The following is a 24596-nucleotide window of genomic DNA, read 5'->3' on the forward strand; positions in this document are numbered from 1 at the left end:
GCCCATGTCAGCCTAGAATTAGGCTGGGCGTTCCCTTTCTGCAGCTGAATATTTTCCTTCTGACACACCCAAAGAGATCCTGGTTACTTGTAAGGATTGGCTTGAGATCTATGCTAGGTACTTTTTTTATAGCCTCAATGTTCAAAAAAAAAATTAGAATAGATTCCAGTCCCTGTTAGGATACTTAAACCATCACCACAAGTTTTTGTTCCTTAAATGAATTTTTCAAATCAAATTTGAAAGATGGGAGCAAGGGTCTCTTGCTCCGTCTGCTTTGAGGAGCAACGGCTGCCAACTGTAAGGAAGAAAGTATTATCTTCTCATTTAAGACCGCAATTCCATATTCACCAATAGCCTCTGTGCTAGTGTGACATTAAGAACAACAATTATTACTGGTGCACAATGGACATGTTATCGGCATCACCATCTTGAGGTTGTCACCTTCTGCAGCTAAAGAACGAACAATCCTACAGTCCAGTGGGCCACCGTTCCCCCCCTGCTGATGGCAGGACGGTTTTTGTTTTTAGTTTCTTTTGTACGCAGAAGCAACATCCTCAGGTGAAAAAATACTCCCTGCCGTTACAACACCAGGGGCGGCACCCGACGATGGTCTTTTATCAACGGAAACTGTTATAGGCTAACCTTGCTGCTTTAATTATGTGCCTGCTAATCAAGGTAAAATATGACAAGAGTTGAAAAGTATGCCATCTGTTTCAGCTTATGGTGACATCAAGTACTGCTCGGATATGTTACGTTGCTGCCTCCTAAATGTTGGCCAACCCACTAAATGGAAGAAATGATTGGAAAATTTGGTATTTTACACTTTGCTTGTAATTATACTTGGAGGGTTTGGGGATCACTAATCTAAGCCAAACTGAGCTCACCAGAAGTTTGCTGGCTTAGGTTGAGCATGGAACGATTACTCACTGTCTATTGTTTCATTTCTTTAAAACACAGAGGAAGACGTTCCCCTTTCCCTTGCCCCACTCCTAGGTATTGTTATGGCTGAGAATGCCAGAGCAGTGATGATGTTGCCTATCAGTCAGGGGAGGGGATACGGAGCCAGTGTGTAAGCATTGCATAAGTACTTATATTAGTTTCCATGCCTCAAATTTCAAATTCTCACCCTTCTTTTTAAATCCCTTCATGGCCTCGCCCCTCCCTATCTCTGCAACCTCTTCCAGCCCTACAATCCTCCGAGAACTCTATGTTCCTCCAACTCTGGCCTCCTGATCATCCTCCACTCCCTTCGCCCCACCGTTGGCTATCTCATTGAAACTTATAAAATTCTAACAGGACTAGACAGACTAGATGCAGGAAGGATGTTCCCAATGGCCGGGGAGTCCAGAACCAGGGGTCACAGTCTAAGGATAAGGGGTAAGCCATTTAGGACTGAGATGAGGAGGAATTTCTTCACCCAGAGAGTGGTGAACCTGTGGAATTCTCTACCACAGAAGGCAGTTGAGGCCAACTTATTAAATATATTCAAGAAGGAGTTAGATATATTTCTTAAGGCTAAAGGGATCAAGGGATATGGAGAGAAGGCAGGGACAGGGTACTGAATTTGGATGATCAGCCATGATCTCATTAAATGGCGGAACAGGCTCGAGGGGCCGAATGGCCTACTCCTGCTCCTATCTTCTATGTTTCTATGTTTCTATGTGCCTTCAGCCATCTAGGTCCTATATTCTGGTTTATCCTCCCTAAACTTCTCTGCCTCTCCAGCTCCCTCTTGTCCTTTTAAACCCACCTCTTTGACCAAGCTTTTGGTCACTCCTTTTCTCTCCTTTGGCATTGCACCCATTTTTATCTGATTATGCTGCTGTGCAGCACCTTGGGACATTTTTCTCTGTTAAAAGGTGCTATATAAATGTTATTGTTGTTTGGGACCAATAGCGTGTCAAAGCATCTTAGTGCAGGGGCTCGGGGAAAGAGAGGAAAAAGAACCAAAATACAATACCCCCAGAAAAAAAATATTTTGCTAAATAAAAATGCCACTTTATTGCCAGTTAAAATTTTCAACAAGAAACCAGTCTCAATTTGAAAAACAAAGAACAAAATAGTCCAATGTCAATCTTATTTTACAGATGTGTGCTTTAATTTTGGCCTGAGGCTTTATAAATTAGAGAAGTCACTGGAATCCTTGCCCTTACCATTTTCTAGAAAGAAAGACTTGCATTTTTATAGCTCCTTTCACGACCACCGGACGTCTCAAAGCGCTTTACAGCCAATGAAGTACTATTTGAAGTGGAGTCACTGTTGTAATGTTGTAATCTAAGAGCACAATCCATTTTTTTCAAAAGCTATAAATTCTGATAAAAAAATTAAATATACAGCTCACTGGGGTGTTGCACTAAACACATATAATGTTGTAGTTTAGTTGTTTGGAATCGGGATTATAAAATGGCTGGAGTGCCACTGCTAAGGCGAGGGAAATAAAATAGATAAAGAAAATAATAGCATAAGTTTAACAGAAAAAAATATTGCAATTTTGTTCTGGAGGCAGGGCGGTGTTCGGACTGTGCAACCCGTGCCACTGCATGGGACCCTGAGCCAGTCAGGAGCCCCCGATCAGCCCCAGTGAAAGGACGTCTGTGCAATAGAAACATAGAAGATAGGAGCAAGAGTAGGCCATTCGGCCCTTCGAGCCTGCTCCGCCATTCAATGAGATCATGGCTGATCATCCAAATTCAGTACCCTGTCCCTGCCTTCTCCCCATATCCCTTGATCCCTTCAGCCTTAAGAAATATATCCAACTCCTTTTTGAATATATTTAATGAATTGGCCTCCACCGCCCTCTGTGGCAGAGAATTCCACAGGTTCACCACTCTCTGGGTGAAGAAATTCCTCCTCATTTCAGTTATAAATGGCATACCCCTTATCCTTAGACTATGACCCCTGGTTCTGGACTCCCCGGCCATCATAAACATCCTTCCTGCATCTAGTCTGTCCAGGCCTGACAGAATTTTATAGGTTTCGATGAGATCCCCTCTCAATCTTCTAAACTCCAGTGAGTATAAGCCCAATCGACACAATCTCTCCTCATACGTCATTCCTGCCATCCCAGGTACCAGCCTGGTGAATCTTCGCTGCACTCCTTCCATGGCAAGAACATCCTTCCTCAAGTAAGGCGACCAAAACTACACACAATACTCAAGGTGCGGTCTCAAATAAAATTAAAGAGTTAAATGCATGGCTCAAGGACTGGTGTGGGAGAATGGGTTTTGCTTCTTGGGACACTGGCACCAATACTGGGACAGGAGGGAGCTGTTCCGTTGGGACGGACTCCACTTGGCCAGTGCTGGGACTAGAGTCCTGGCGAATCATATAACTAGGGCTGTAGAGAGGGCTTTAAACTAATTAGTGGGGGGGAGGTTTCTAGAGAGCAAATAATAGAAATGACAACAGAGAAGGTCATAGACTTAGGTAGCAGTGGGGGAATTAAAAAACAGAATGTGTCAGGAAGGGACAGAAGGTATGCAGCAAAAAGTAAAGTACTAAAAAGGGAAAAAACAGGAACTAAGTGTTACAAAACATATTTGAAAGTTCTTTATCTGAATGCACGTAGCATTCGTAACAAAATGAATGAGTTAACGGCACAAATAACGACATATGGGTATGATCTTGTGACCATTACAGAAACATGGCTGCAGGGTGACCATGACTGGGAATTAAACATACCAGGTTATTTAACAATCAGGAAGGACAGGCAGGAAGGGAGAGGAGGTGGGGTGGCTATGTTAATAAAGGAAGGAATCACTATAATACAGAGAAATGATATTGGGTCAAAGGAGCAGGATAGTGAAACAGTTTGGGTGGAGAGAAGGAATAATAAGGGGAAAAAACACTAGTGGGTGTAGTCTATAGGCCTCCGAACAGTTGCAACTCTGTTGGACGGTGTATTAATCAGGAAATAGTTGAGGCTTGTAATAAGGGAACAGCTATAATTATGGGGGATTTTAATTATCATATTAACTGGACAAATCAAATTGGGCAGAGCAGCCTTGAGGATGAGTTCATTGAGTGTATTAGGGATGGGTTTCTTGAGCAGTATGTAACTGAACCGACCAGGGGGCAAGCAACCTTAGACTTGGTCCTGTGTAATGAGACAGGATTAATTAAAAATGTCCTAGTAAAGGATCCCCTTGGAATGAGTGACCATAACATGGTTGAGTTCCATATTCAATTAGAGGGTGAGAAGGTTGGATCTCAAACAAGCGTGCTGAGCTTGAATAAAGGAGACTATGAAGGTATGAGAGCGGAATTGATTAGAGTGGACTGGGAAAATAGATTAAAGGGTAAGACAGTACATGATCAGTGGTGTACATTTAAGGAGTTATTTTACAACTTCCAAAAAATATATATTCCACTGAGGAAAAAAGGGTGTAAAAGAAAAGATAGCCATCCGTGGCTAAGTAAAGTAATTAAGGATAGTATCCGACTAAAAACAAGGGCATATAAGGTAGCCAAATCTAGTGGGAGGATGGAAGATTGGGAAGTCTTTAAAAGACAGCAAAAAATAACTAAAAGATTGATTAAGAAAGGGAAGATAGATTATGAAAGTAAATTAGTGAAAAATATAAAAACAGACAGTAAAAGTTTCTATAGTTATATAAAAAGAAAAAGGGTGGCTAAAGTAAATGTTGGTCCCTTAGAGGATGAGACCGGGAAATGAATGGTGGGAAACATGGAGATGGCAAAAACACTGAACAATTATTTTGTATCAGTCTTTACAGTAGAGGACACTAAGAATATCCCAACACTGGACAAAAAGGGGGCTCTGGGGGGGAGGAACTAAATACGATTAAAATCACTAAGGAAGTGGTACTTGGTAAAATAATGGGACTCAAGGCGGATAAATCCCCTGGGCCTGATGGCTTGCATCCTAGGGTCTTGAGGGAAGTAGCGGTAGGGATTGTGGATGCATTGGTAATAATTTTCCAAAACTCACTGGACTCAGCAAAGGTCCCGGCAGATTGGAAAACTGCTAATGTAACACCCTTATTTAAAAAGGGTAGTAGGCAGAAGGCTGGAAACGATAGACCAGTTAGCCTAACATCTGTGGTTGGTAAAATGTTAGAGTCCATTATTAAGGAGACAGTAACGGGACATTTGGATAAACATAATTTAATAGGACAAACTCAGCATGGTTTCATGAAGGGGAAGTCATGTTTGACAAATTTGCTGGAGTTTTTTGAGGAAGTAACATACAGGGTGGATAAAGGGGAACCAGTGGACGTAGTGTATTTAGACTTCCAAAAGGCATTTGACAAGGTGCCACACAAAAGATTATTGCTCAAGATAAAAAATCACGGGATTGGGGGTAATATTCTGGCGTGGGTGGAGGATTGGCTATCTAACAGAAGGCAGAGAGTTGGGATAAATGGTTCGTTCTCAGATTGGCAACCAGTAACTAGTGGTGTTCCGCAGGGGTCAGTGCTGGGTCCCCAACTCTTTACAATCTATATTAACGATTTGGAGGAGGGGACCGAGTGTAACATATCAAAGTTTGCAGATGATACAAAGATGGGATGGAAAGTAGTGAGTGAGGAGGACATAAAAAATCTGCAAAGGGACATAGACAGGCTAAGTAAGTGGGCAGAGATTTGGCAGATGGAATACAATACTGGAAAGTGTGAGGTTATGCACTTTGGCAGGAAAAATCATAGAGCAAGTTATTATCTTAATGGCAAGAAACTGGAAAGTACTGTAGTACAAAGGGATCTGGGGGTCCTGGTGCACGAAACTCAAAAAGTTAGTATGCAGGTGCAGCAAGTGATCAAGAAGGCCAATGGAATGTTGGCTTTTATTGCTAGGGGGATGGAATATAAAAACAGGGAGGTATTGCTGCAGTTGTACAAGGTATTGGTGAGACCGCACCTGGAATACTGCATACAGTTTTGGTGTCCATACTTAAGAAAAGACATACTTGCTCTCGAGTCAGTACAAAGAAGGTTCACTCGGTTAATCCCGGGGATGAGGGGGTGGTCATATGAGGAGAGGTTGAGTAGATTGGGACTCTACTCATTGGAGTTCAGAAGAATGAGAGGCGATCTTATTGAAACATATAAGATTGTGAAGGGGCTTGATCGGGTGGATGCGGTGAGGATGTTCCCAATGATGGGTGAAACTAGAACTAGGGGGCATAATCTTAAAATAAGGGGCTGCTCTTTCAAAACTGAGATGAGGAGAAACTTCTTCATTCAGAGGGTGGTAGGTTTGTGGAATTTGCTGCCCCAGAAAGCTGTGGAAGCCACATCATTAAATAAATTTAAAACAGAAATAGATAGTTTCCTAGAAGTAAAGGGAATTAAGGGTTACGGGGAGCGGGCAGGAAATTGGACATGAGTCTAGGTTCGGAATGGTCATGGCCCTGTGGGTAGTGGAGTGGGCCCAGGGGCCGTGTAGCCTGGTTCTGCTCCTACTTTGTTCTAATTCTGTGTTAGATTTCAGGAGATGGTTTTATTCCTGTTCCTGGCTGGGGTGGAGATCGCCTTTACAGAAGGTAAGTACTGTAGAAAATATAGGGACAGAGTGATCTCCTGGAAGAATTTCGATCGCCTAGATGGGTCGGAGAGGAATTTCTCAGATTTTTTTCTCCCAAATTGGCCATTGGGTCTTTATCTGGTTTTTCGCCTCTCCCGGGAGATCACATGGGTTCGGGTGGATGCACAGTGATAGAAGATTTGAGGTTAGGATCAGATCAGCCATGATCTTATTGAATGGTGGAGCAGGCTCGAGGGGCCGATTGGCCTACTCCTGCTCCTATTTCTTATGTTCTTATGTTCTTATGTTCTCACCAAGGCCCTGTACAACTGTAGCAAGACATCTTTGTTCCTGTACTCGAACCCTCTTGCTACGAAGGCCAACATACCATTTGCCTTCTTAACCGCCTGCTGCACCTGCATGCTTACCTTCAGCAACTGGTGCACAAGAACACCCAGGTCTCTTTGCACTTCCCCTTCTCCCAATCTATTGCCATTCAAATAATAATCTGCCTTCCTGTTTTTGCCACCAAAGTGGATAACCTCACACTTATCCACATTATAGTGCATTTGCCATGTTTCTGCCCAATCACCCAATCGGTCCAAATCATACTGGAGTTTCTCGACATCCTCCTCACAGCTTACCCTCCCACCCAGCTTTGTGTCGTCTGCAAATTTGGAGATATTACATCCAATTCCCTCGTCCAGATCATTAATATATATTGTGAACAGCTGGGGTCCTAGGACCGATCCTTGTGGTCACTGCCTGCCACTCGGAAAATGACCCGTTATTCCAACTCTTTGCTTTCTGTCCGCCAACCAGTTCTCTATCCAAGTCAATACCTTGCCCCCAATCCCATGTGCCTTAATTTTGCACGCTAATCTCTTATGTGGGACCTTATCGAAAGCCTTCTGAAAGTCCAAATACACCACATCCACTGGTTCTCCCTTATCTATTTTACCAGTTACATCCTCAAAAAATTCCAGTAGATTAGTCAAGCATGATTTACCTTTTGTAAATCCATGTTGACTTTGTCCGATCCTGTCACTGCTTACCAAGTGCTCTGCTATTACATCTTTTATAATAGATTCTAGCATTTTCCCCACTACCGATGTCAGGCTTACCGGTCTATAATTCCCCACTTTTTCTCTACCACCTTTTTTGAATAGTGGGGTAACATTAGCTACCCTCCAATCCATGGGAACTGTTCCAGAGTCTATCGAGTTCTGGAAGATGACCAGCAATGCATCTACTATTTCTAGGGCCACTTCCTTAAGTACCCTGGGATGTAGATTATCAGGCCCTGGGGATTTATCGGCCTTCAGTCCCATCAATTTTCCGAACACCATTTCCCTACAAATACTGATTTCTTTCAGTTCCACCCTTTCATCAGGCCCTATGTTCCCCGGCATCTTTGGGAGGTTATTTGCTGATCCCTGATGGTCTTACAAAGTATTACAAAGTATTTACAGCACAGAAACAGGCCATTCGGCCCAACTGGTCTATGCCGGTGTTTACGCTCCAAAGGAGCCTCTTCCCACCCCTCTTCATCTAACCCCATCAAGATGTCCTTCTATTCCTTTTGCCAACTATTTTTATATTGCCTATTTCAAACGGGCCCGTTTCATGATCGTACGTGTGCGGATTCAGCACCGGATTAAGTCGGTAGTTTCATTAAGTGAGTATCATTGTGCAGTAAAATGTAGGGGCTGCAATCCGCACCTTTACACAGAGCTCCCACAAGGCAAACACCACTCCTGTCAAGAGATTGGATATATCAAATGACCAAAGTTGTTATCATTTTAATTATGATCTCTTGCTCCTTTAATACTCTCCATCATATTTTCTGTTTCTAGATTTTTTTTATTACACCCTCGAATAAAGAATGCATTATCTTCCCTACCACTGATGTTAAGCTAACTGGTCTATAGTTCCCTGTACTTGTCCTATCTCCCTTTTTAAATACAGTTGTTGGGGATAAATTGCTGCCCAAAATAGTTACATAGAAACATAGAAGATAGGAGCAGGAGTAGGCTATTCGGCCCCTCGAGCCTGCTCCGCCATTCAATGTGATCATGGTTCATATTGGAAATAATTTTAGTGGGGAAAAAAAGTCACAAATGCCTTCAAAGAATCTTGCCCTGTGTGCGTAACACACCAGTCATGCGGGTCCCACTCACTTTGGTTTAAAAATGTTTCCTATTTTGATGCATTTCACTCTTTAAAAGTAAACACTGTCCAGTATGTGTGAGCGGCCTCCTTCGCCATCAGCATGGCTGTCACTCCTAACAGTTCCCTGCTGTGAATAGCTTTGACCTGAGCAGTTGCTCAGAACGGTCATCATTTTCCCTCACAAGACGACAGCGGTCACCCCAGTGTCCCTGCGTTACATGGAAACAGAGAACCGCCCCTGAGCAGCACTTGCGCCAGTGTCACGGCAGTAAAATGAGACCAGCGAACAGTTAGCGCTCATAAAAAAGGTCCCAATTCTCTTTCACGCCTGTGCAGTGCAATACGCTACACACGGGAGAGTGAACAAGGCTGAAGATTCTTTTTTGTACAAGGCTAATTTGAGCAGCCAAGGGGAAGTTATCAGAAATGGTGATTCATAGTAAATGAACTGTTTTAAAAAAAGTGGTTTTTTTTAATGTCAACTTTCAGTCATACCAGGCTCTCTCTCTCTCTCTGTTGAATTTTTCTAGTTATAGAAGCCATTTCCCTTGGTAAAACATCTCTCTCGCTCATTGTACTGCTGCACTGAACATGTCCTTTCAATCTGAGCTCCACGCTGCACTGCACTGCACTGTACTGGGGCAAACACAGCGGAATGACTGGCGAGAGAGGGTGGAGTCCAGTCGACAGGCCTGCCCAGGGACAGAGAGGGGTGGGGGAGTCGAGGATCAGCTCAGCCATCAAAACAAAAACGCAGACGTGCATGCCGAATTAAGGAACAGCTGGGACCACGCTTTGGAGAGTGGAGGGGAACAAATTACGCTCTGAATAACAACAAGAAATGAAACAATCTGCCTGCACAATTTTGAGCTTCTCTGCCTAATAAATCGTTTGGTTGTACAGGGTGCTGCTGACAGCATTTTAGACGAATGCCTTGCAATTGGCCTTTGTCAGCACGTATGAACCATAGGTTAGAGATGCATCATTTTTCAATACTTTCGTGATTGAGGAAAATTGTATTTTTATTTCCATAATATATAATGTAATCTCCTCCCCTCATTCAGGATTCTATTTACAGCAGTGAAGGTTTTTTTGTGTTTGTGTGTCATAAATTGACAAAATGTAGATTTGCCAATGTTAGTTCAACTGCCTTGTGCAAGAGGTTTTATTTGTACATAATGACATGAAACCTCACTAAAAAATATCCAAACCAATAATTTGATGTGGTTTAAAACCGTCTAAAATCAATGTAGTGATTGAAAGCAGGTAGCTATCTTCCTGCTTACACGGCACAATTTGAAAGAGAAGGTAGCAGGTCAAGGTGGATTTTCTTTTGTGTTAAATTTTGAACCAGAGATATTTTCCTCCACCCCTCCGCCGCCTCCCCTCCCTGGTTGATTAGAAATTGGTTGCTGTTTAAATTAAAACAGGGAGGAAGAAAACAAGACTGTAAGAAACAAGAGTTAACTTTAAAACGCAGTGGGCTTTAATCATTGAATGTGGTTTTTCAAATCTAAGTTTGAAACAAGTTGACTGTTCTTGAACAATAGCAAAATACTGCGGATGCTGGAAATCTGAAATAACAACAGAAAATGCTGGAAACACTCAGCAGATCAGGCAGCATCGAGGAGAGAAAAACAGAGTTAACGTTTCGAGTCGGGGACCCTTACCGACTCGAAATGTTAACTCTTTCTCTCTCCTCAATGCTGACTGTTCTTGAAGTCTTGTTGCAAGCTGTGTTTGGGGGAATTTCTCCCAAGTGCCACTAAATGGGACACCTTTTGCTAATGTAGGTGTGTGCTGCAAATTCACCATTACCGATTTACAACTTTCAACTGAAGCACAGGCCTTTAATATGCAAACACTGACCCTCTAATGGGACTAATGCTGAGTATTTCAAAATGCAGAGAATCACAACATTTTCCCCTCATTGTCTTTATGACTTATTGAAGCAAATTTTGACTGATTTCCTTCTTCTATTTATTATTTTCTACTACAGAGGGAGCTCGCTGAGCTTCACGACTATGACAAAAGTAGACGTTACCTTACAGCTACAATTCTCTTGTTCTTTTCCTGTTTAATAAACATGTTTGATGGTTGAAGCCTGAGTCGAAGCCTAGCGCAGTGTTTGTTCTTCTGAAAGAATAACCTGAAGATGGGTCTCTGCTTGTTCCTTGGGAAAGTTATGAATTGATCTAGGTACCTAGGCAAGTGAAAGCTTTCTCTGAACCAATGGGAACTAACAAGTAGTGTGGAATACAAAGTCAAAAATATCTGGAGCAAACAAGGAGTAAAGAAACTCAAAGATGACTTCACTGAGGAACATAGCAACAGGAGTAGGTCATTCAGCCCCTCAAGCCTGTTCTGCCATTCAGTTAGATCATAGCTGATCTGTATCTCAACTCCATTTACCCGCTTTGGTTCCATAGCCCTTAATAACCTTCTGTAACAAAAAAAATCTATCAATCTCAGTTTTGAAATTTTCAATTGACCCCCCCAGCCTTTTAGGGTCGATTCTTCCACCCGACCCCCCCCCCGCCACCCCCCCCCCCCCCCGCCCATGGTAAAAATATTGGACGATGAAATATAAAAACCCAGAACTGCAGAGCCCGCAAAAAGGGCTCGGCAGTAAATGGTTAATTCAAACATTGCAGCCGAAACTACGAATCTAAAATCTGAACAAGATTTCATGTACCTTAAGGGGTTACATTGTCCACCTTAGACCATGGTCCCCGAATAACTAGTTTCAGTGCAGGCCTAGACAATGGGCCGGGTCTTGAACCATTTGAATACGAATGCTGACAGAAACCAACAACTTCGCATATTCAGTCACTTTGGGAAGGCTGCATTGTCAGAAAGATATCTCAAATCAATGGACAATACCAGGAACAATTCAGGAGGGGCCAGGAGATACTGCAAGTTGGTTTTGGTTTAAAGTAAGGTGTGTATGTACCTTTAAGGGAATAACTGGTCTCAGACTGCAGTACCGGCAGTGACCACCCCTGTATAAATGGCGCTAGCAGCCCTCTGTAGTTTCAGTTTCCCGATTGTCTCCATTCAGTAAAGACTTGTTATGATCAACTCCTGCTGTCCGTGTCGCAATTATACACGGACATAATATTGGCGACGAGCAGATACGAACTTACCTACAGTCTGCACCACCTCCTGGGATCAATTCCTGAAGCGAAGTGAGCAGAGGTCGAGGCCAGAAGGAAGAAAGAAGCAGTAGAAACGGGCGTCGACCGTGGGCATCCTCCCCTGAGTCAGCGGAGTTGAAGATTGCAGGAGAGGCTGTCGAGAGCGGGGCTTGGTTCCTGTCGACGGTGCTTCAGCTAATCGGGCTGGTGGCAGGTAGTACATTGATCCTTCCTGGACTGCGACGGTCTAGAACTCGAGCGGGTGGCTTGCAACGGGGCCGAGCAGCGTTGTCGGGAAGAGGAGAGAGAGAGGGTGGAGCACACAGGGCACGGCCGGTGCTACGAAGCCGGTTGCGTACAGACCCGAGAAGAGGGAGGCAAGAGTCCCACAGGGTTGTTCCACGACGGGAAAATAATAAAATAACAAAGGAAATATATATAAAACGCGCAGGAAGCCGCAAGGAGCTGCAGGTTGCAAGGCAAACCACGGAAAGCAGCGCTAGCAACAGCGGGGAAGAAGGCAAAGCGCTGGAGGCGCCATCTTAACCCAGCGGGGAAGAAGGCAAAGCGTGGGAAGCGCCATTTTGTTAAATCGGGGAAAAAGGCAAAGCGCGGGAGGCGCCATTTTAGATTTCCAAGATGCCGAAGACTGGCTGTATCACTGCCTTTGATAATGCAATAGAGGACTGGACCACGTATGTGGAAAGAGTCGAGGTATATTGCGAGGCAAACAAAATAGCCGATGAGAAAAAGGCATCAGTACTGCTAAACTTAATGGGCGCAAGAACGTACGGCCTATTGCGGGACCTGATTGCTCCAGCCAAACCGAAGGCGAAGAGTTTTAACGAAATTGTTGCTATCCTACAGGAACACCTAAACCCTGCACCGCTGCTGATAGCAGAAAGATTTAAATTCCACAGGAGAACTCAGCATAAAGATGAGAGCAATGCTGAGTACCTTACGGAACTACGCAAGCTATCAAAGCACTGCCAGTTCGGAGCAGGACTGGCCGATACCCTACGGGACAAATTTGTCTGTGGACTCCTGAGTGAAGGAACCCAGAAGAGGTTACTCTCAGAGAAAGAGCTGACGCTAGATAAGGCTTTCAGCGTGGTAGTATCGTACGAAGCAGCAGCAAGGGGAGCTGCGGAAATACAACAAAAGCCACGGGAATACGGCACCCACGAACTGACACGGGGATTTGCAAAATGTTATCGCTGCGGCAGAACTAACCATGACCAGAAGGACTGCTGGTCCAAGGACAAAATATGCAGGCAATGCGGAAAGATGGGACACATTGCACGAGTTTGCAGGTCTGGGAAGAAGACCAACGACAACAAAAAGGCTACTAAGGAAACGTACAGGAAAGTACAAAAGATGACGGACAGTAGTTCCGAAGACCAGATGAGCGATAGTGAATCCGGGAACAAGAGACTAAGCTGTCTCAAACTTCACAACGTAATCGCAAAAGAGGATCACCGAACCATTTGGGTCACCCTCACGATAGCAGGGTCCCAAGTCAAAATGGAATTGGATACAGGATCAGCTCTAACCGTCATGAATCGACGAGACTACGAGCGGCTATTCTCACACATACCCTTGAGAGAGCCATCCATTGTCTTGAGGACGTATACGGGGCAAAAAGTATACCCCAGAGGAAAAATAAGGGTGCCTGTCGAATACAACGGCAAGAAAATACGGAAATTGTATCTCTACATTCTGCAAGATGGTGGACCACCGTTATTGGGACGTGAATGGATCAGAAAGATAAGTTTAGACTGGCACTCCATTCAGGCACTGACGGTGGCTGGTAAAAAGGATGACGACATCACTCCTGGACGATTGTTAACAATCTTAGCTGACGCCAAAGAGGTTTTTCAACAAGAACTGGGAACTCTTAAAGGCGTAACCGCCTCGATAAAAATAGAGGAGAATGCAATTCCCAAGTTTTTCAAAGCAAGTCCAGTACCATATGCAATTCGCCCAGCCGTCGAGGCAGAGCTGGAGAATCTGGAGAATGCAGGCGTGTTATCTAAGGTAGACTGGAGTGAGTGGGCGACACCCATCGTTCCTGTCATGAAGAAAACATTAAACAATAAGTCTGAGGAGCCAAGGAAGGTTCGCATCTGTGGGGACTTCAAGGTGACGGTGAACCCAGTCCTTCACACAGTACAATATCCTCTTCCAAGGATAGAAGATATCTTCGCCTCACTATCTGGAGGGAAGCGTTTTACAAAAATTGACCTAGCACAAGCATATTTGCAGATGGAGGTTGAAGAATCCTCTAGGAAGTATCTCACGATAAACACTCACAAAGGTCTTTACCAGTATAATCGACTGGTATTCGGAGTAGCATCAGCTCCGGCGATATGGCAAAGAGCGATGGAACAAGTCCTGCAAGGGATTCCGGGGACTCAGTGTTACTTAGACGACATCCTAGTGACAGGTGAAGATGAGAGTGAACACCTTAACAACCTAGAACAGGTGCTCACTAGACTACGTGAACATGGGCTACGAGCCAACCGCCCCAAGTGCGAGTTTTTTAAGAAACAGATATCGTATTGTGGCCACGTGATTGATGAAGAGGGGTTACATAAGTCCCCTGACAAAACTGAAGCGGTTGTTAAGGCCCCAGCGCCTGATAATGTGTCGCAACTGAGGTCATTCCTCGGATTGGTGAATTACTACCATAAGTTTTTACCGAATTTGTCCACAATTCTGCACCCACTGAACGCCCTACTACGAACGGGAGTAGCATGGCAATGGAGCAATGACTGTAAGCGGGCCTTTCAGAAGAGTAAGGACCTAATCACTTCAAGAGAAGTATTGGCTCACTACAACCCATCACTACCGATAAGACTGGCGTGTGATGCGTCTCCCTACGGCATTAGGGCGGTACTGACACATAAATTCCTTGATGGGTTAGAGAGGCCGATAGCTTTTGCGTCACGTTCGTTAACTTCGGCCGAGCGTAACTACGCCCAGATTGACCGAGAGGCCCTCAGCCTAGTGTGGGGGGTGAAGAAGTTCAATCACTACCTGGACGGTCAAAAATTTACTCTACTAACTGATCATCAACCTCTTGTCTCCATTTTCAACCCTCAGAAGGGCGTCCCGATAATGACAGCACAACGGCTACAGAGGTGGTCCCTTTTCCTAGGGGCACACCAATATGACATTGAGTACAAAGGAACTAAACAGCATGGGAATGCTGATGGATTGTCGCGCCTACCATTGCCGACGGTGGAAGAAGAACTTGCAGTGGATCCAATGGAGATATTCCACTCGACCATAGTCGAATGTCTCCCTGTGACGAATGCAAGCATAGAAAAGGAAACATGGAATGACCCGACACTATCCCGGGTCTATGATTTAACGGTGAAGGGATGGCCAGCACATGGCGAACCACTGCTGCCAGCATTCTCGCCGAGTAGAGAACAGCTGTCAGGGTGCAGAGGAACCTTGATGTGTGGATCCAGAGTAGTAATTCCACCTAAGTTGATGGATAGAGTGCTCAATGAGGTTCATGAGGGTCATCTGGGTGGGGTAAAAATGAAGAACTTAGCCAGAGCGTTTGTGTGGTGGCCGGGAATCGATAGAGAAATCGAAGAGATGACCAAGAGCTGTACAGGATGCCAGAAGGTCCAAAACGCCCCACCACAAGCTCCTCTACATCCATGGGAGTGGCCCTCATCTCCATGGCAAAGGGTGCACATTGATTTTGCTGGTCCCTTTATGGGCTCGATGTTTTTAATTGCGGTGGATGCACATTCAAAGTGGCCAGAGGTAATAAAAATGTCCTCAACCACCACAGAAAAAACTATCACAGTCTTACGAACCATATTCGCCAGGAATGGGCTGCCTGAACAGATTTGCTCTGACAATGGACCACAGTTTGTGTCTGAAGAGTTCCGGAGGTTCTTAAAGAACAATGGTGTTAAGCATTACACATCCGCCCCATATCATCCAGCCACTAATGGATTGGCCGAGAGGTTTGTTCAAACATTCAAGAAGGCTATCAAGGCAATGTGTAATGAAGATATACCCCTACAACACAAGGTGGACAACTTCTTGTTTGCCTACCGGAATGCGACACATGCGGTTACCAACCAAACTCCTGCCATGATGTTCTTCAATCGAAGACTACGATGCCACTTGGATCTGGTTAAGCCGAACATCAGAAGAGATGTGGAGAACAGGCAGTTTCAGAATATGAATGAAAGACCGACCAGGAGTTTTAAGATAGGTCAACCAGTGTTGGCCCGGGACTACCGCACAGAGAAATGGCAGCCAGGAACGATTTGTACACGGCAAGGACCTCTCATGTATACCGTGGACGTTGGAGAGAACATTGTAAGACGCCATACTGACCAGATTCTAGAGTCACTGGAAAACGTCAACTCCACACCACGATCTGATACACCTGGCGATGAAACCGACGTACCAATTGCATCTACCGCAGAATCGGTGATATTGGAAGCAGATGAACCAAACAACGACATTGATCCCGACTCAACCTTGCCAGAAGAACCTGATACCCCAAAGAGGCGTTATCCAGACAGAATCAGGAAGCCTCCTCAAAGACTGAACTTATAATTGCTTAACCTCAACCAATGTATCTAGCAACCGTAATTGTGATTGTAATTAGTTATCATTTAGTTGTTAAATGAATGTTATGTACTGTTTATCTAAAAGGGGAGGAATTGTTGTGTATGTACCTTTAAGGGAATAACTGGTCTGAGACTGCAGTACCGGCAGTGACCACCCCTGTATAAAAGGCGCCAGCAGCCCTCTGTAGTTTCAGTTTCCCAATTGTCTCCATTCAGTAAAGACTTGTTATGATCAACTCCTGCTGTCCGTGTCTCAATTATACACGGACATAATATAAGGCACTTCAAAGACAGTGGTGTGGGAAGCCGACGGCAGAACAGCGAACAGAAAGATTCGGGCCGACAATCAACTCCAAGAGACAGCTGATCGGGAGTGGTGATTGTATGTTTCAGTCAAATCATAGCGGGGGGCTTTTGTGATTGAGTCTGAGTACGTTTGTGAGTTTCAGTCAGATCGCAATAAGGGTTTTGTGATTTGGTCTGGGTAACTTTATATGTAACAGCCAAATTGTGGATGGGTTTAACTGTGTCATATTGTGTCAATGCAAATGACCCTTGCGTAGGGATTTGTATTTTGGGGTTGTTAGTCTAATATAAATCATAGGGATTTATACTGGGGAAGTAATTGTGTGTGTGTGTTCAATAAATGAATGAATCAAAGGTTGAGCCAAAGCCCTGTGCCGTGTGTATTTTGTTCTTATAAACCCTAACGCCAAGAACTGTGTATATAACGGGGGACCAGAATCGGAGAAAACCCCTTACACCTCAACAGCTTTTTTATTTCGGGGGGGGGGAATGGGGGAGTGTTCCAGATTTCCACTACCCTTTGTGTGAAGAAGTGCTTCGTGACATCACCCCTGAACGGCCTAGCTCCAAATTTAAGGTTATGGACTCTCCCACTTCCAATGTTCTATGGCATGATGAAGAATTGTGCCCTTTATAAACACAACACTTGACTTTCACAAACCTGCTGTTTTAATCAAGACCTTTTCCAAAACTTGATTTTATTGACTGATAACATGAGTGTGAGGGGCAGGGAATTTGCAGCATACTGGGCTGGGTAACTGCCTCAATCTGATAATCTTACTGTATTTGAGCAGGACAAGAAAATATCGACAGGAGACACTGTCACACAGGGAGCAGGAAATAACATTTTAACATGAACTGAATCAAGGGGCTGTATTTTTCCAACCTCGGCGGGTCCGTGGCGGGCGACGTCCGTGGCGTGTGGGGACCTCGCATCTGTCTCGATCCTGGCCTCCAACATGACTTTCCGTTGATGGGGCTTGTTAAGCCTGCCCTACGAGGTTACCGGCCAGTTAATAGGAAGTGGGTCTGATGACAATCATGGGCCCGATTTTGTGGATTGTGTGGGAAATGGTCGGATTCCCCGAATGTGGGGTTCTGACCCACAAAAGATGTGTCAGCCAGCTGCACGCAATTTTCCCTCAAGTGGCCAATTAATTTCCAGCGTGTGGACAGCCTTGCTAATTGTCCATTTCTAGTCAGAAAGCCTCACAGTATGATGTCATCATTCGTGGTGCTTTCAAGGTCCACAGCAAGCATTGCTTCCTCTGTTGGCATCCAAACGAACCATACAGGATGGCAGAGGAGCCTGCAGCAGCTGTGGCCAGTGCCAGACCCCGAGCTGCCTCCAAATTCGACGAAGCTTCACTGCAGGCATTATTGGATGGGGTTAGGGCCCACAGGGAGGTCCTCTTCCCTAGGTCAGGCAGGAAGAGGCCTCCCACTGAGACCAAGGCTGCATGGATGCAGGTGTCAGCAGATGTCAACTCGAATGTGCATGTAACCTTGGCATCACATCTCTAGCTCCTTCCTCTACTCCCCCACAGGACCATCCAGAGCCCCTGTCCCCACTCTGGAGGAGGAAGAGGCTGTGCAGCCAGACTCCTCAGAGGAAGCTCCAACCTCTGAGGGTGCAGCATCAGCAGAAGTAAGCGCACCCAGCACCAACGCAGACACTCACACCTCGGGGGGACCTTCTGGACATAGAGTAGTGTTGTCACCTGGTGTTTCACAGCTCACAAGTGAGCCTCAGCAGATTCTGGAGACAGGGACAGCAGTGGAGAGTTCTCATCGGAGGACGCAGGACTCTGCCAGCTCAGCTGCGCTGCATGTCAACCCTCTGCCTCTGGGTCCATCCGCAAGAGAAGAGGTGATGGATCTCCATGCACAGATGCAGGAGTCTCTGGCAGGTTTTGTCTCCAGGGTCGCTGCGATTGTGGAGCGAATGGAGGAGTCCATAGCGACCATGAGCAGAGCCTTTGTGGAGTCATTGGCGCAGGAACGCATCACCATGGAAAGGTTGGCAACCTCCATGGAGGAGATAACTCGCCAGGGTACGGAAAACATGGTGAGTGCTCATAAGAGAATGACATCTCTTGAGGAGCGTTGGCCATCTGTTGAACAGAGAAACCAGACCTTCATCGAAGTCCTTCTGAGTAGGACTGCCAGTGCAGAAACGGGTCCCCATGGCCCCCTAAAGTGCAGCAAGGTGCTCTCAAGCCACTTCCAAGCGCTGGCCCCTTCTGGCCTGTGCAGCTTCAGGTGAGTGAGCAGCAGCCTGGTGCTCCTGTTGCTCATCCTGCTGTTCCTGGTTCTGCTGCTGCCGCCTCTGCTGCTGGAGATCCTCTAATGGCAAGAAGGGAAGGAAAAAAAGGCATCCCATGCTTCTCGTAGATGCCTCCGCTGAGGAAGCGCTGAGTGAGGGTGGCGAGAGGGGCTTCCCAGGAGATTACATTGGAGAAGTGTGGGAGGCTCCAACCTTCCACAGCTGTGCCTAAGCCCTGAAGAAGTAGCCCCAAGCCTGCAACAACAAGGTCCTTCAACATACAAGTGCTGTCCCTTTAAATCGCAGCTTTCCCGAATGACCTGCAGCTGACAGCAAGCAAGCCGGCAAGCTTCACGCCAGGTTTCATCAGCGGGGTTCCCCGCAGGCGTGTTTAGCGTGGGGAACCCTTAAAATAGCAAGGGCCCCTTAAAATGGCATTAAACATGCCAATAATTGGTGATTAGGGTCCCGACGGCCAGTCCCGCCAGCGGCAGGCGGGACTGATTCGGGTCGCGGAGAAACGGCGGTCCGAAAGTCGGACAGGGCGGGGAATCAGGCGGGGGGGGGGTTGCGACCCCCTATTTCTGCGAATTTCGGCCCCCGCCCGCCTGAAAACCCGCCCGACGGCGGCCAGAAAATCGGGGCCCATGTCCACATTCATTTTGACAGTTGTGCTGTCAGTGTTCTGCAGCATTGAGGTGCTGCAAACACTGACAAGCACTGCACAAAGATTCACGGCTGCACCCAGGCTCTCCCATTACTCCCTCCATATGCTTATGGAGGGAGTCACAGTACGCAGGGAGGTCCTCTTCCCTTCCCATGGGCGGAAGAGACCTCCCCAGGAGACCAATGCACATTGCAGAGGAGGGCACAAGCAGGGATGTGGTCAGGAGAACCAGGTTGCAGTGACACAAACCTTTCAATTATCTCAGTAGATCATGAAATGTTACTGCAAAGCCACACTCTACCTCATCCTGCTGTGCCACTCATCACATCCCCACCACTCTGCCTTCCCTACCCTACTCCTGCACATCCTTACTCACACCAACTTGCCTTACACCTCCACTCTATCTATGTTATCACTTCCCCATCTCACTAGCCAACTCTCACACTCACACTCATCCTTGTCCAATCATTCAAACTAACAACACGCAAGGGTAGGCACTTGTGTGCTTTAGCCGATGTTCGTGTAAAGTTTCTGTTAATGTGTTGTCAAGCATTGAAATCTTTATTTTCAAAACTTTGCCTTCTTGGACAGATTTGTGTGCACCTTTGGAAGTGTCTTAGTGAGTTCAGCTGAATGGTGAGACATAACGTTCTCCCCGCCCCCCACAATGGTGATGAGTGTGAAAGGAATGGCTTGGACATTGTAGGGATGCTTTATGGTGCTGGTGTGGGTGGTGCCAACTTGGTGCATCATGTGGCAGCCAGGGTGTACAGTGTTAAGTGAAGTCAATCTGGACATGGTGAGGCCATCGTTGGCATTCCAGGCAGCAATGTGCATGGGTGTTGATGCCATGTGTCCTGTGCAGCATCAGTTGATTGCGGAGAAGGTTGGTGTAGATGTTGGTGCTGCTGGTGTGCCTGGTGATACTGGCGTTGGGGCTGATCGTGTTGGGATTCTGAGGACCAAGGTGAGATTTTTTCTAGGGCACCGATGCTGATGGAATAGATGGCAGGTGAGGTTGAGATGACAGAAGTAATCTGTCAATGGTGAAATAGGTTGTTCCAATGAGGTGACACTGGATAGAGAGTTTGCTCCAAACACTTACAAGCTGCATAAAGCTCAATCTGTCTTCCAAATGCAGTAAGCAACAGTTTCTAACCTTGGAAAGTGAAGAGCTATGAACTGGGAGCTTTCACAGAAGATTTGCAGCTGTCAGGTTAGTAAATAAATCATTCCATTCTGACACAACAGCCGACATACTTACCTGATGTGATACCTGCTCTCCGGAAACCTCGTTAAAAACCTGATAAAATGCTAAGTACATGGGAAAATGGTGCTTAACTACCTTTTAACAAGCTTTTAAGCATCTAAATTGGTTGACCTGCCACTTGGTGCCGGGTCTGTTCAGGGATGACAGACCTGACACTTGGGAAACTGACAAGGAGGCGGGTTTACAGCGGGATACCGACCCGCTCTCAATCTTTGTGATTTGGATGGCGTACCCGGCTCCAATCCCGCACTCTGAGCGCCGGCAAAATTCCGGCCAAGGACGGAGTGCAGCGAAGATTCACCAGGCTGATACCTGGGATGGCAGGAATGACGTATGAGGAGAGATTGGGTCGATTGGGCTTATACTCGTTGGAGTTTAGAAGAATGAGAGGGGATTTCATTGAAACTTATAAAATTCTAACAGGACTAGACAGACTAGATGCAGGAAGGATGTTCCCGATGGCGGGGGAGTCCAGAACCAGGGGTCACAGTCTAAGGATAAGGGGTAAGCCATTTAGGACTGATGAGGAGGAATTTCTTCACCCAGAGAGTGGTGAACCTGTGGAATTCTCTACCACAGAAGGCAGTGGAGGCCAATTCATTAAATATATTCAAGAAGGAGTTAGATATATTTCTTAAGGCTAAAGGGATCAAGGGATATGGGGAGAAGGCAGGGACAGGGTACTGAATTTGGATGATCAGCCATGATCTCATTGAATGGCGGAGCAGGCTTGAGGGGCCGAATGGCCTACTCCTGCTCCTATCTTCTATGTTTCTATGTTTATTGCCCAATGGGATAATTGGGTTTGACTGAAAGCTGATAGTGGGACCTTTAACCTGCATCATTGTTATATCAGCCAGGCTGCATAATGTTTAATGTAATGCTGTCATTGTTAAAGCAACAGTATCCCCAGAACGATACACTTGCACTTTGAATACTTTCTTGAAACCTATTTCTTCTCTTGGGGAAGAAAAACAGCAAAGGAATATTTTCCCAATTTTGAATCGTATTAAGTGAAGTGAATACAGCAGTGCGTTGCAGAAACTCGAAGCACAAGACAGACACACCATCATTCACAAAAGATAGCACCATTTATGTAATTGCTTAACAGTCAACATACTCGCTGACGTAACAAGAATTGGCAGTCGATCTCTACTTACAGTTTCATTGTTTCTCTGTTTAAATCACAAGTGCCTCAGAATACGATGTTCTACGGATCAGTATTCTCAGTCAGTAAAAGTCCCAAATGTCAGTACGTGGGAGCGCTATAGCTTGACGATCACATATATGTCAACATTTCTCACTGGCAGTAGATTGCCTGCCTTTCAAAACACATGATCATATGTTTCAGTCCCAGGACTGCCTGTCACTCAAGCCCACCTTCCACAGTTGAGATTTGAGAGAAAATGTTTCTGTTCTTTGCTGGGCTGCTTGACGGAGTCCAACGCCTTGACAAGATTCTCCATCTTGGGAAAGGGAAACAGCAAGTCTGCATTGGTACCCCTGTTGTAAATGCGCTTCTCACCTAATCACAAAGCAGCTTTAAGAACGGTTTTGAACATGTCTCATTCAGACTGACCCAACCCTGTAACCTGAAGCAGCTCCTGTTCAATCATGAAAAAAAAATAGCAGCTTCAAATAATTTTGTAAAAATAATAAATATCTGCAGCAAGATTGAAAGGAGCTTATTCAGAGTTTGACTGAGTCTGTAAACACCTCTACCAGACATTTTACTGTCCAGCAAATCTCTTTTCATGTTTACCTCAGAAACAAGAACATCTAAAAGAAAAATCCCCTCCCCCTTCCTACTTTTAATTAGTTTCTTCTTTGGTTTCCATTTCCCACTTTCCTAACTGATAGGCCGGGCATGTGAATGCTCTGCGAATTCCACTCTGTGACCTACTGTGCAGTACCGAGGGAGTGCTGCATTGCTGGAGATGCTGCTTTTCAGACGAGACATTAAATTAAGGCAGTGACTTGCCGAGGTGGATGTAAAAGATCCCATGGCCCGATGCAAAGATCTCCTGGTGCCCTAATCAGTATTCCTCTCTCAACCAACACCACAACAAACATTATTCTGTCATTTGTTTGCTGTTTGTGGGACTTTACTCTGCACAAACTTGCTTCCGTGTTTGCCTGCATAACAGCAGTGACTAAACCTAAAGCTAATCCATTGGTGGTAAACCACTTTGGGATATCCTGAGGATGTGATAAGGTGCTTTATATAAATAAAATAAGGACATTCCATCCTTCCTTCCTTCCTTTCTCTTTCTTTCTTTCTTTCTCTTTCTTTCTTTCACTGGCTGCCAAGACGTGTTATGTGATCTATCCTTCTCAGCTAAGCATTACAGTAAAATAAATTCTCTTGAACGTAGCCCAGTTGAAGTTAATAAATAACCAGTAATCCAGCAGTTCAAATGAGTATGGATATTGTCAGTAAACTGGGCACATTGCTAACACTGTGTTGTTTTAATCAGAACTGCCCAACACTCCTGATTTAGTTTATCATCGTGTCTTTATTTTAGCTTCTTTCCCAACCTCCCGTCCTCAAAGGTAGCACGTTTACCGCTGTTCTCTTTTTGGGAGCAGAAGAAAGATCACCAGCTTGCTCATTCTTTCAGGATTTGCACGAGTCAGTCCAGTAAACATTAGAACCACAAAGCAGCACAGGAAGCAGGGAAGAGAAAGGATGGGAAAACAAAACCCAATAAGTAAGAAAACCGATGGATCCTTTTGAGGACTGCACTCTAATATCAAAAATCCGAACGGCAAAAATTGCAATTTTGCAGTTTAGTAACGAAATCTGGAGAGTTAAGAAATGTTTTTCGGATTTCATACACTCTCCAGTTCCAACTTCTAATGAGTGTCATTAAACATTTACACAATCATTTTGCAGATTTACATCGGCAAGAGAGGGTTTGTAGACTTCGAAATCTGAAAAAGTAATCGAACTGTTAAAAACAAGACACAGATGTTTGTTTTTATTAAACACATGGAACAATGTAGTCACTGCCTCAGCCGCTAGCGGGCTGGCTAACAAGGAAGCTTACCCTTGTGGAAGCATGCACATGATTTATTACACAAAGTAATCTAATTTTTGCCTAAGTTTCTTACTGATATCCGAGAGCTAAATTTGTTTTTTGAAGGACTATATATGCTTTCAGGATGTGGCATCTAACGTACACTAATCCCAGAATCCTTGGCTATGGTTACTAGAGAAACTGAGACTGAAGCTGGCTGACCCTTGAATGACTCCAGCGCACAGATTTGATAGTATTCTTGGCTCCCTGCTGAGCAACATTTCAAGCACTCTCCCTGACCTTTACTCAACAGCAACAGCACTTGTGACAAGAAAATAACTAACTACATTCAATTCTACCTGTTCACAAAAGATTATCCCTCCTCTTTCAACACCCCCTCCCCCTGTCATTAGGCCCTTGGTCCTGCCTCCCAACAGTTACAAGGGTGGCATGTTCTGAAGCTGGGTCCTTTCAGTGTGTATTATTCAGTAGCAAGCTAGTACTGATCATGTCAGTTCCTCTTCTCCTTCTGCAATGGAACAGTCTATATGAAAAGCACATCGTTATCATTATAAAGATATTGGTCTACGATAATCGCTGACATTTTCACCCCTTCCTCCTCCTCCCACCCCCCACCAATAGACGTAGGCCTAGAAATTGAG

The 24596-nt window shown here is 45.2% G+C and overlaps 1 protein-coding gene across 5 annotated transcripts in view; it reads right to left on the reverse strand.

The window, feature by feature from the left end:
* The window catches only part of klf12b (Kruppel like factor 12b), a 301662-nt gene that overhangs the window by 201422 nt on the left and 75644 nt on the right, over nt 1-24596 (reverse strand). Inside the window, exon 1 of one of the 5 annotated variants that reach the window (XM_085998492.1) lies at nt 22075-22523. The exons of the other annotated variants lie outside the window; for them this stretch is intronic. The gene's annotated coding sequence lies outside the window, so the exon portion shown is untranslated. Of the gene's footprint in view, nt 1-22074; nt 22524-24596 lie in introns of those variants that run through there. 5 annotated transcript variants of the gene reach the window in all.

The sequence above is a fragment of the Somniosus microcephalus genome, chromosome 10 (assembly GCF_052327205.1).
Source record: "Somniosus microcephalus isolate GS21.2 chromosome 10, FLI_Smic_1.0, whole genome shotgun sequence".
Lineage (NCBI taxonomy): Eukaryota > Metazoa > Chordata > Chondrichthyes > Squaliformes > Somniosidae > Somniosus > Somniosus microcephalus.